Source organism: Tenrec ecaudatus, chromosome 12 (genome assembly GCF_050624435.1).
Source record: "Tenrec ecaudatus isolate mTenEca1 chromosome 12, mTenEca1.hap1, whole genome shotgun sequence".
NCBI classification, from domain to species: Eukaryota; Metazoa; Chordata; class Mammalia; order Afrosoricida; family Tenrecidae; genus Tenrec; species Tenrec ecaudatus.
In genome coordinates this window covers 45,007,813-45,016,774 of record NC_134541.1, presented here as the reverse complement: position 1 = coordinate 45,016,774, position 8,962 = coordinate 45,007,813, and positions in this window count along the sequence as shown.

Genomic DNA, 8,962 nt, shown 5'->3' with positions numbered 1-8,962 from the left:
AGTTAGAGTTAAGCAGAAATACTGGAATTTTCCAAAAGTCATCGATGGAATTTTAAAAAGGGCTAGGAACAGATAGGCAGAATGAGACAACATAAAAATTTGGGTAAAAGTCTAGAATATTTAGGAAAAATAAGTTTAGAATATTTAGACAAACATTTAAAAAACCGTAATTATGTTTTCTGATATATAGGCTTAATAAAAATTAATTTTATAGAATTTTAGGTAGCCATCTGATAGTAACTTGAAGTCAGATGTCAACATTACCAGTTTAAGGCACTTTGCTCTTTGTTTGAAAAATTATACACACACATATAGGGAAGCATAAAAATTCATGAAAAATAAAATTAAAAGATAATGAAAATTATCTACTCCTTGGAAGAAGAGATCAGGAGATCTGGTACCACAGAGGTCACCACCTAATAAATTCTGCAGGGCAGCTCTGCCGTGTGCTGCAGGGGGGCTGTGAGCCAAACAGAATTGACAGCACCCAGCAGGAACAATGAATGTGCTCATTTTACCCTCTTGCAAGAGTTGCAGTACAGGGCAGACATGACATAGCTAACATTAAGGCTTATGATAAAAGATAATTCATGTTATATAGTCAATGTTTTTGTTCTGTCTTGGCTAAAATTTGATCGGTTATTTTGTGGGATTTTAAATTGGTTTAGTATCAAATAGTATATAAAGCTAAAATTTTGGTTTCTCTGTTAAAAGGATAAACTTAAACATTACTCAGATTAAATTTATTTTCTATGTAATCTATTTGAAAGGCAAATTTTCCATTTATGATTTGAATATGTTCCTCAGTTCATATTGAATACCAAGCTTCAAAACTTTTGAAAAAGCTAAGAATTTTAATCTTTTAATTCTTTTATTATCATTTGGTTCAATAACAATCCCATTATCATTTCTCAATGATTTAAGATAAATGCTTGACAACCTTGAAACTTCATGAAAAGACACAAAAGATTCTTTATAGCTTCTAAGGGAAAAGACTGAAAAAAATGTTGTTTTTATATGACAGCTGATTCTTAGTCAAAGTCCAATGAAACAGAATACAACTAAGCTATAAGGCTTCTGAAGCTTTAAGCTTCACCAGAGTAGATCAATAATCTTTTCTCCCACATAGCCACTGGTTAGTTCAAACCTCCAATCTTTGGTTTAGCATCAAAACAAATGGTATTTATGAAGTTTCATTAATAATAATATACTTATAGACTTGGTCATCTTGGTTCGTTCTTGGAGTACCTTAACTATTTGGTACTATGTCTGAGCACCAGTATATATTATATCTAAAGTTCTTTTCCCCTATGGTCATCCGTATTAATAAGACAGATTTAATAACCACTCGTCACTCATGGGTTTATTCTAGATCAATGGCTCTCAACTTTCTTCATGCCACGATCGTTAACACAGGTCCTCATGTTGTGGTGACCCCCAACCATGAAATTACTTTCGTTGCTACTTCATAACTTTAATTTTGATACTGTTATGAATCATAGTGTAAACATCTGATATACAAGATGTATTTCCATTGTTAAAAAATTGAACATAATTAAAGCATAGTGATGAATCACAAAACAATATGTAATTATATATTGTGAAATATTTATTTTTAATTACAACTTAATGAAATTTTGTCTTGAAGCATGGTGTAGCACGGGTCACAGTCTTCATGCCACATACTCGTATGTGGGTGTATCTGCATGTGTGCGGACCTGCCTGGAGACAGATAGAAGAGTGGCATCTCGGTTGCTAAGAGCATTGGAAATATGTATTTTCCAATGGTCTTAGGTGACCTATGTGAAAGGGTCGTTCGACCCCCAAAGGGGTCGTGACTCCCAGGTTGAGAACCACTGTTGTAAAGGACAGTTTTTAAACACATGTCTGGGATGAGTGGCTAACTGCAGACAAGTGATTTTAGTAATCTAATTATCTTAGTGTTGTTAGGGTCCTTTTTAAAAAGTCCAATTAAAACTGTAGCTTCGGGGGCATTTGTTAGGCCAGTTAAATTCCAGTCAGAGTCCAGCTCTAAAGGTTATGGGAATATTTTTGCACTTCCAATGGGGTATTCTTGATAGGTTTTTCTCAAAAAACACAGAGCAGTCAGAGAAGCTTATTATGATGAAATTTTAAGAAAATTCTAGACTGCATTACCCCACCCCACTCCCAAATGCCCTGACATCAAGTCAATCCTGAGTCACAGAACCCTTTGTAGGGTTTGGGGGCAGAACCTCAGGAGAGCAGAGAGCCTTACCTTTCTTCCAGGAGCAGCTGGTGGATTTGAACCACTGACTCTATAGTTAGTACAATGCTTACCAGCAACACTTACTAAAGATACATTGGTGATTCAGAGTGGTCAGGACACTTATCGTGAAACAATTACTTTATATTACAGTGCACCCGTTCGTCCTTTCAGCGTAGCAAAAGCTGTTGTATGAATTTTTTTCTGGAGATCTAGGGTGAAATAAAATTGCTTAATATGATTCTTCTAGCTATAATCGTTGAAATCTATATAAGGTTTAGAGGGCTCTACTCTGGGCATTGGTCAGTTTTGCCATTTTGCCATCTCAGATGGTGAGCTTGAGGAATTAATGTGAATGATTAAATGATATGAGTTAAATAAACTAAATTGATAACATTTAGCAAATACAATTTGAGGCAAGGAAATCTGGGAGATGATTGAAATACCGGATTCCTCCTTTTTCCATCTTCTCCCTCAAACATAGGGAACATCTTTAGACAATAACTCTTACCATCCAATAATACAGAAGTCCTTTTGACTTGACTCGTTAAAATGAATTCAGCTTAGTATATAGGTTTACTTGGTTATTGTGATAGTTAAGTTTGTGTCAACATAGCTTGGCAAGGATTCTCAGGGGTTTGCCACTTAAGGTCTAGTAATTTCTGTCATGTCACCTAAGACAGTGTAATCAGCTTCCTAGTGGGATCTACTGTGAGCAGCAAATCAATTGTCAGAAGAGTAGGGTGGAATGCAACCCCCGTACTTAGGTCATAGCCCTGATAGAGTTTCCTAAGGGGTATGTCCAACTTCCTATATAAATAGGTTCTTTGGGACATTGCTTGCTTCTTTTTGAATCCTGATTCTGGCTTATCAACCTCCAGTTGTTTGGAATTGAGTCAGTGTACTACAATATTGCCCGCTGACCCTAGAAACCATGAGACCTGCCAACCTTGGATTCATCCGCTTCTGCATCCACCAGTCTGTGGTCTTCTTGTTTCACCTGCCTGCTTTCTGGTTTATCAGTCTCTACAGCTGCATGAGTCAGGAGAAACTTCCCATTTAACATGTGATGCACAGACTTAAACTGGGCTGAACTGATCTGCTTCTACAACTATGCAAACCTATGTCTTGACATAAATCTATCTATATCTATATCTATATGTATCACTACCTTTGCATCTCTAGAGAACCTAGTCTAGGACAGTTAAACCTATACAAACAATTTTACTTAATACTTCCTGACAGTATAAAGTAACCTGTCCATAATAATGTTACAATATCAACCAAAATTTATTAAGAACTTACTACTTTCCCAAGATTGCCTTCATTGCTTTATCTTTCCTATTTAATTACAATTCAGTTCTCACAACAAGACTGCAAAGTAGGTACAATTATTACCGCTCATGTTAGAGATGAGAAAATTGAGATACAATGGTAACACTGATGAATTGATAATGACACAGTTTGTGAGCGTGTCAAAAAAACCCCCCCAATTTTAGAATTTTACCTTGAATACATCTGCCCTTTTAATGCAGCAAAGAAGTTCTTTTGGACTAAATGCACGCACCCTACCACATCAATGCATGCAATCCAAATATGTCACTGTTCATTAGCTATTTGCACTAACTATCATGCTGAGTTTTAAGAATGTCATATTTGACAATGTGCTAAGTAGCCCTCTGCTATGAATAGCCCTTTTATGAATTAGCTTGCAGACAGGCAGGTTTGCTCCTGTCAAATCAGTTCTAATTTTGAATCATAAATGATCTTTTTCTTCTTCTCTAACTCTCTTGGAAGTGTGGATAAAAAGTCCTTTGGCTAACAAAAGCTCCTGCTTCCATCAGGGTATCGCCACTTCTTTCCCTCATTGGAAGCATGGTTGCTCTGCTGATAAACAACTGACAATGGTGTAAGCTGCGAGACTGCATGCTTACATGTACTGGGACTAGGTTGTAGAATTGGACATGCCTTGCTTAAAATGGAACACCCGGCTTCAAGATTGCACTTCATTCCCATTTCTTCACTCAGTTCCAATTTCTTTTCTGGTTACCAGCTTCCTTCCCAATCATAGAAGATGCAAATGCAGTTTGAGTAAGCTGTGCCTCCAAATAACTTTTAATTAGACATTTAAATTAGATTGGTTCTCGTTCACTAACTCCAGTGCTTTCACATTTCTCCAATACAATTATTAGGTGTTTCAATTCCCCAGTTCATGGTAGCAATTTATTCTAATATTACTATGACATTAGAGCAATAATTTCTAGATTTTCTCATAAAGAAAATGAGACATAAATGTCCAAAGTTAGGAACAACAATTCTAAGCAATCAAATTAATAATAAAGAAATACAAAACTCATTTAAACTATAAAACATATTATTACAACCCAGCTTTTGGGCTAATGAAATGCAGATGAGGGAAAACAGATGAAAATATTCTAATGCAAAGAAAAAACCCACGTAAGACCCCAAGGGCTTCTGGTCTACCTCTTTGTCCAAGAAGGGAGTGAGTAGTGCATCTTTCATTTGAGAGGAGCCATGACACAGAGCCCATTCCAACCTTCACTGCCCAAATGTGGTGAAAGAGGCCCAGGCATCTAGAAGGCCTGTGTCTCTTATGACCTTGGTGAACATCGAACATTCAGAAGCCCTGGTAGTGCTCACGTTGAGTGTTTTCACCCATTCAGTACGCAGAACACTGTTTAAAAATTTATCATTTGCTCTGTAGTCAACTCTGGTTCCTGGAGACCCCATGTCCTACAGAACACATGCTGCTGAAGGCCATGCCCTCCTCATGATGCCTGGTCTGCTTATGCCCAGTGCTACGGTCACTGTGTATTTGGAGTGCCTTTCCATAATAAATGAGGAGTACTAAACAGGACAGTGTCTCTTGTGCCTTCTCAGGCTCCTATTGGCTACTTTTTGGAAGGAGATCCTCAAGTCTGTATTTCTACTAAAACTCTATTGACACCGGTCCAAAACAGGTGAGACTTCTGGCATTTAAATGCCTATATCATACTCATTAGGTTGCTAATCACATGGTCAGTAGTTCGAGATCACCAGTCACTACTTGGGGGGAAAACAAAGTTTTCTACTTCCGTAAACACAGAGGCACTTCTACCCTGTGAATTGGAATCAACTCAAATGCAGTGTGTTTGATGGGGGTTTTGATCATAATTTCCAATATAATATCAACACAAAAGGCAATATACAGATGTTATAAGGTACGTACTATCAATACCTTCTCTTTATAGATGAGAAAATTGAAACCCAGAAAATGTAAGTAAGTTATCAAAGGATATGCAGACAGTTTCAGGTGTAGGATTTGAATCCAAGTTTTCTTGCTCCTGAATTTTCACTTTTAACTGTCAGATTTCGCTCCTATCAAACAAGGCAAAGAGTGCAAACAAAGCAAAACTAAGAACTGAGGAGCCCTCCCCCCCTCAAAAGCAGGCACAACCATCAAAATGAATGGTAGTTCGCTCTTCTCTTACATCTACCACATGCAGCAGCAACTATCACTCTGGAAAAGTATGAAACTCCTGCTAAAGTGATGGCCTTGTTTGCTGGTACAGAATATTATTCATGTTACGCAGCTGCAAGGCAGTTCCAACTCCTGGTTATCCCCAGTACAACAGAGGGCAACCCTGCCTTGTCGAGGTTGTGCAGACAAGGAAGGGAAGGCGGGGTTTCTATCTGTTGCACAGAGGATCACTATGAGTTGGAATGCGTGGAAGCCATGTAACTTGATCATATTTCATACCAGAACCATGTGAGTCAATCCAACTTTTGATGGCTGTCATTGTAAAACTGACTGTCCACATAACCAAACATAATGTTCTCCTCCAGTGACTTGTGCCTTCGGATAACCTGTCTAAGTTACATGACAAAGTCTCACTCTCCTGGCTTCTAAGGATCCTTCTGACTGTGCTTCTTCCAAGACAGATTTGTTTGTTCTTCTGGAAACCCATGGGAATTAGTATGATGCATCAACAACAGCATGATTCAAATTCATCACTTCCTCTTCAAAGGCATCAATTATTTCTCACTGTGTTGGGCTAAGTTTTCTAGAGAAGCAAGACCAGGGACACACACACACATACACACATATGCGCTTGTGCTATCATATATATTAGATAGGAACCCTTGTGCCACACTGGTTACACACTGGGTTGTTAACTAGAAGATTAGCAGTCCCAAACTACCAACTACTCTGCTGGAGAAAGATGGGTTTTCTACTCCCATAAAGAGTTAGAGTCTTGGAAACTCACAAGGGCATTTCTACCCTGTTCTATTAAGTTACTATGAGTTGAAATTGACTTGATAACTCGAAGAAGTGAAATATATGTGTGTGCATCTTTCATTAATTCAGAATTTAACTAAAAATATACATGTGCACATGCATACATACATACATAGAGTTAAGTTTATATCAAGACAATGGCTCGTAAGTGGGCAAGTCTGAGTTCCTACAATTTGCAGGCTATAAAGGCAAACACATCTAGGGTCAGTTGGTCAGGAATGGGACTAGAGAGACAAGTATATTCAAAATCAGCAGGTCCGATAGCAGGTCACTAATGACTCCTGGAGTCGGCAGGCATTATGGTCGGTTGTTGGCCCAAGCTCAAGGCCTGGAAGTTCAGTTAAATAGGAAGTAGGCCACACTACCAGGAAAACTTCCTTTCAAATGTATCAGGGTTGTGATTTGAGTAAGGGGGTTGCTTTCCGTTCTAATCTTCTTACAACTGATTGGCTGCTTATAGCAGATCCCAATATGGAGTTGACTGCAGTGTATTAGGTCAGAGTATAGGAAATTACTAAACCTCAGCTGCTAAACCACTGAGAATATTGGCCCAGCCATGTTGACAAAAAAACTTAACTCATCCACAAAGCTCCCTTATTCAACATCCAGCTTTCACACATGTATGAGATAATTAAAAATCCCATGGTTTGAGTCATGTATTTAGTCTTCAAAGTGATAGCGATGCTTTAGAAGACTGAAAAGCTCTCTTTGGCAGCAGATTTGTCCAATGAAATATGCATTTCGCTTCTTGACTGCTGCTCCTGCAGGCACTCATTGTGGAGCCAAGTAAAATGAAGTCCTTGATCATTTCTGTTTTTTCTTTGTTTATCAAGATTTTGTTTACTGGTTCAGTGTGAGGAATTTCACTTTCTTTATGTTGAGATATAGTTCATGCCGAAAAGTACATCTTTGTTCTTCATCAATATGCGCATCAAGTCCTCTTCACTTTCACCAAGAAAGGTTGGTCTTCAGCCATTAGAGATGGTTAATGATTTGTCCTACAGTTCTGATAAAGCATTCTTTTTCCTATTGTCAAGCTTCTCAGATTATTTGCTCAGTTTATAGATTTTGTAAGTATAGTGAAAGCATGTGTGGTAGTTATGATAGTGTGTCGATTTGAAGATTAAGAGTGAAGGGGTGGAGTCTAGTCTGTCCATCGGATCAATAGCTAAGGAGGCCTCTATGTGGTCATGACCTTCTCTTGAGAATTCTGTTGGGTTTTTTTTTTTCCTCCTTGGAGGTGGGATAGACTGTCTCTCACTACTTCACTTCCTTGGAGACTCTACTGACAAGGTAGACTCCCTGCGAAACATTCCCTGAGGAGAAACCACATGTACCTTCCCTGATGCAGCCTCTGGAAGATGTAGGAGCCATGTGGAGACTCCTTGACATGTGGAGAAGCGCCACAGGATCCCAAGACTTTCTACCCACTTGCCTGTGATCATCCTGCATTCAGTGTCCTTGCATGTGTTTGTGAGTTTGAAGAGGACTTTGTAGACTGGTATCAGACATTTGGGCTAATATCAGACTTATGGACTTAATCTGGACTGGGCTGAGATGTTTTCTCAATATTCAACTGTTCTTGTATATAGAATTATTTCTTATTGACATATGAGTTCCTATGGATTTGTTCCTCTGGTCAACCCAGAGTAACACAGCATACTACAGAAACACATCTTTCTTGATTTTAATCCTTGCATCCCTTCTTTTGTTTGAATGATTGCCTCTTGGTATATTCTCAAGTTCTGCCTGAGCACAATGACGTGGTCTGAAGATATGGGTGTTATAGCAGTATGTTAAAGAAATTAGATGGTGCCCAGCTATCATAAATAGTGTCTGGAATCTTAAAGGCTTGTTTCCAAACAAGCAGCCATCTAAATGAGCTATCAATTAAGTCCATATGGAAAAAGCACACCAACAGGATTGCAAATCCTGTTGTAAATCAGATCATCGGAAGCCGAAGGATTATAAATCATATAATCTGAAGCTATAGGAGGAAATAGTATCAGGCCCTACATTGTGAGATTCTGGTTTGTAGAAGGCTATGGATGACAGCAGAAGCCCGAGGCACATTTGTGAGATCTACACAGAAATTAACCTCCGGTGACTTCTCTCTCTCCATAATTAGGAATGAGAAGAAACAGGTTACCAAATAGAGTGCATTGGAGAGAAGACTATAGGAGATCAAAATGACAAACCTGGCTTAAATGGTTACGACCTTGTCAGTTGATCCCCTTTCTGGTACACTTTGGACCTGATCTGACTTTCAAAATTGTTTGTGTTTTTTTGTTTTCATATTGGGATTTATCTCAAATGTATTTTGTCATTGGAGGTAACCCTCTTGAATTTTTGTTATATATATTTGCATATGAAACCCAGGATGGATGAATAACTAGAATAAGAATTCCTGGTTGGTA